This window comes from Berghia stephanieae, chromosome 3, assembly GCF_034508935.2.
Source record: "Berghia stephanieae isolate SIO BIC M18660-M18661 chromosome 3, UCSD_Bste_1.3, whole genome shotgun sequence".
Classification (NCBI taxonomy): Eukaryota; Metazoa; Mollusca; class Gastropoda; order Nudibranchia; family Aeolidiidae; genus Berghia; species Berghia stephanieae.
Window position 1 is genome coordinate 98,932,253 of NC_088362.1, and position 5,000 is coordinate 98,937,252.

The 5,000-nt window shown below is 34.4% G+C and overlaps 1 protein-coding gene across 9 annotated transcripts in view; it reads right to left on the bottom strand.

Moving 5' to 3' along the window:
- Positions 1-5,000, bottom strand: part of LOC144968959 (uncharacterized) — a 107,046-nt gene that overhangs the window by 69,924 nt on the left and 32,122 nt on the right. The gene's annotated exons all lie outside the window — the stretch shown is intronic.

Consider the following 5,000-nt stretch of genomic DNA (forward strand, 5'->3'; position numbering starts at 1 on the left):
TTTACAACTATCCAACAATTCTCACCTCGGCAATAATCAAAAAGATAATCCATGTCACTTCTAAAAGAAGAGAATTTCTGGAGATATTCTAAATGTATCACTACCTCCGTGAACTTTAAATACAATCAAATTTTTTTGTTCCCAGTCTCTTATTTATGGGTTAAACAAAAGAAAACCAAAATAGACATACCTCATAAATGTCTCTGTGTAAAATTTGCATGTTTAGGAGAATTATTCTACACAATACTGATAGTTAAAATGCAATTGCATATTCATTCTACAACGCAAAATAGTATATAGATCTACCTTATTGTCAAAGTAAATGAATTCAAATTTTTAATTTGGGAAGACACACTTTAAATAAAAGTTTGAAAAAAAAAAATTGCACACATCCGAATTCTCAGAAAATCAAAACTGAAAATAACCAACTGCATTCTCTACATACACCACTGTCCACTCCAGTTGTTCTGGACTACTTGGTAAATAAATACTGGTCAATAAATGTATTACGTATCCGTGGTATCTTGTAATCAAATAAGTCTATGTCGAGGTGACAAACTTAACACCCGTGATAACCATAATCAGATTGGGTGTTGGGAATTGCCCATTTCCCTGCCCTATCTTCATTTAAGTATCTGGCCACCCTACTATACACCGATCCAAGACATTTTAAAAAGTTTGGCCAGAAAACGCTTGCTTCGCATATCAAACGACGGAGATGAATTCTCTTCTCCTTCATTAATATTGTAAACAAATCTCAGATTAGAGACCTCTTAGAAGTCTTGGTTTTAGGACTTTTTGGCAAGTTGGATTTCATCAAAATCGATCAGAGTGTGAGGTAAAAGATTTCTGGCCAAAATCTTTTTAAGTGTTTCGTCAGTGGTTGCTATTTTGGGTCCAAATATCTGGCCACTGTGTATATCGTGAGAAAGGACATAAATATTTCATTGAATATTATAGTCTACGAAATTAATCCATCACGGATAGGTCGGGGCTATATACTTCAGAATTGGACTCAATACTCTGATGTCACGTCGCCCAGCATCGGCAGCCATCGTGGTTCTAAATCTAAACAAAGGAAATCGGTACTTTTTATTCTTCATGCTGACTAGAACTTTTCATATGTCTTGTGATCAGAATGTGCAAAAGTCAAAACATGATCAGATTTATAACGTTTTTTTTCCCTCTGGATACGCTTTCATGTTCGTCGGAGAAATAGTTCATATGGGCGTCCGCCGTTGTTCCGATAGTTTAGAACCAGTTACTAAGTTACCATGCGTCATTACGAGGGAAGTGACGACATGACTGTTGAAGCGTATTGACCATGACTCATTATAAGATAGAATTAATCTTTAGTCATCATCGGAGGAGATGTTTAAAAGGTTAATCTCGAGAAAAGATTGAGTTTACCAAAGCGTTAGCCGCAACGCAGCGACGTAAAGTTATTATTAAAGCCTTAGTTTCTTGCTCAAGAAACAAAAATGAGATGTTGATGGCGAAGTTCTACTCGTGTTCTCAGGGGTGTAAGTAAAATGCACTATTCATTTAACTCTATATAATAGCAATCATCCAGAACCATAAGATCCTTGGAACCGAAGTCTACCCCTGGGACACTGTGGCTCCGCGGTACGGTCTTTGTTTCGCACCCGAAAGGTGCCGAGTTCGATCACCCCCCCGCGGAGCTGTCTTTTTACAAAGAACCCCCCTCCCCCTCCCAATTATTGTACCTATTACGAAATTATTTTTAAAAATCTAAAAATATCAAAAATGAAAATAGATATGAACATTTATATAGTGCATTTCAAGGTGGCCTTGAGCAAGTCACCTCGCCCTATCTCAATTTACAGCACTGCACTACGCCTGGGTTATTCCAGTCTTCCCTTGGAATAGACCCTAGAGACAATTTTCTTCTATGGAATGAATAAAGGGAATTTTATTGTAATTTTATTATTTTTATATATTGCATTGAGCGGATAGCAACAATTAACTACTATCCTTCGGGAGGACACTTTTATTTTACATGGTACTTTCTGAGAATACAAAGTAAGATCTGGCAGACCCAGCATTTTTATCAATGTTGGGTGGATGGAGCAGAGGGTGTCTGGGGAAAAATCGCGACTCACCCAGGGATCAAAACGGATATTAGTTAAACTGTCCGAACCCATTTCTCATCTGGTAGCTTTATTTTGAATAAATCAATATTTAGAAATATCATTCTCTCTGTTTCACACTTTGCAGTTTGAACAAAATTGGTAAACACTGTAAAATTGTGCTTATTATCTTTCCTTATCAATTTTTATTTGATATTGGATAAAGCTTATGACAGTCAGACTGACGTACAAAATTAATTTAGAAAATATCAGCCACAGAACATTTTATTCAAATATCGATCGATTAAAATGACCGTTAAATTGTCAATTAAACTCAGAACTGACATTTCAAGGACTCTCGAATTTCAGTCTATATATTTTTTGGTAACAAATTGAGGAAAATTTTAATCTTTCGGTGTTTGAAGTCGATATAAAAAGTTTTCCAGACAAAAAGAAAAAAAATAGTGGTTTTCTTTTTCAACGGCTTACAACAATGGCAAAACTTATCTAAGTTGATATTACTTGCGCAATCACCCTATTTGGTATTGTATCATTTATGTTAATAATAGCCTTAGGGTGATAACTTTGTTACGCGATATTTCCAATTACATTACGTTTCATTAATACGTCAAAAGTCGCTTTGTATGCAGTCGGTATTTCGTTGTTTTCATGCGCCTGGGTAACTTTAAGAAAGCCCGTAAGCAAACAAAAAAAAAAAAAAAAACAAAAAAAAAAAAAAAAAACACAAAAAAAAACAAACCAAAAAAAAAAAAAACATTAACTGCTAAAAGAAAAATAAACCTCTGAGGTTTATCTGAAATATCTGTTTATATATATACAACTAAATATTATTACTATCTATATTTTAATCTACTCTTACTATATACTCTACTATAAATACTACTACTACTACTACTACTCTACTACTACTACTTCTACTACAACTAACATACTATACACTACTACTACTACAACTTACTACTACTACTACTATACTACTACTACTACTACTACTACCACTACACTACTACTACTAATACTAATACTACTACTACTCTACTACTAACTACTACATAATACTACTACTACTACTACTCTACTACTACTACTACTACTACTACTACACTACTACTACTATACTACTCTACTACTACTACTACTACTACTACTACTACTACTACTACTACTACTACTACTACTACTATACTACTACTACTACTACTACTACTACTACTATACTACTACTACTACTACTACTACTACTACTACTACTACTACTACTACTACTACTACTACTACTACTACTACTACTACACTACTACTACTACTACTATACTAACTTACTACTACTATACTACACTACACTACTACTACTATACTTACTACTACTATTTCCTACTACATACTACTACTACTAACTACTACTACTACTACTACTAACTACTACTACTACTACTACTACTACTACTACTACTACTACTTACTACTACTACTACTACTACTACTATTACTACTACTACTACTACTACTACTACTACTACTACTGCTACTACTACTACTACTACTACTACTACTGCTACTTCTACTACTTGTTATAATGCTGTTTGCTATGGCATTAGTTTACCGACTCCTGTTATGAGGATAGTCGAGTCCTAGCTGTAGACATGTCGTGGGGGTTTCACTATGACTGTACGTTCTTGGGTGGCTGTTTTAGTTACGGGCTTCTGTGTTTACCTAGCATATTATCGATCGCCGTCTGCCCTCCCGAAAGGTTTGATAACAAAATGCTTTAAACGTTTGATTAACAATTTGACATATCTCTCTATTTGAACGCGTCAACTGAAGTTCAAACATAATATATATCTTTGCAGTGTACATAATCATGACGCTTTCAAACACAAAACAGATTTGACTAATCGAACTGTTGTCATTGATTGTTCAGCAGACTAAATGTTACAAATAGTATGAAATAATTTTCTCAAATCGTTCAAAATATTTTCTCAAGGTATTCCATGCAAGACGACGTGTACAACATACATGTCTGACAAGCGAACCAACTTATGGGCCTAGTTTTAAATTGTTATAATGCACACAATTTTTGCGTCATTTTTTTAGATTTCCATTACAACAATGAGCCCATTAGGAATTGGGTTATCAGACTTGCAAATAAATGCACGTCGCATGCTATATGTATTTCCGATGTAAGCCAAACAATTTTCACGTAGATGCTATTTCAAATGGTTTTGGGCGTCAACTGTTTGTTTTCTTTGTTATTCTTTTATATATTTGTTTCTTTATTTTTTTTTTCAAAACCAAAGACTATTTTGTTTATCGACAGTATAAAAAGACAATGATTACTGTTGTCCTCAATTAAACTGTCCTTTACGAATTTATTTTGTTCTGAGTTTTATTCAGCTTTGTGATTGCTAAATTATGATTTAACTCTCTAAGGTTACAATTTTGCATAGATATATCTAGTGATTTTTTGTGAAGAATGATATAGTTATAGATAGTTCTTAGTTGACGTCACTCAGGTCTTTGTTATTGTTTGTTTGTTTTTTTTTTTGCCATCCGCGTTTATGAGTAATGCTCACAAAACTGTATTAACCTGACTATAAACATTCATGGATACACGCAGTTTGTGTGTTGGTCCGTTATACTTCCGGATCGCAATGTTTTGAGCTTCTTAGCCAAGCGCATACTATCTATAGAATTACATCGTTTTGTAGCATGACACACAGTGCATAATGTGTAGGTGCTTGGTTCGAGTTAAGCTTTTGACTTTTTACTTCCACGCTCTCAGTGTACTCATAATAGATAGAATGCGGTTGGCCAAGGAGTTCACAACATTGCCATCCGGAAGTATAACGGACCAACACACAAACTCTGTGTAACCATGAACGTTTATAG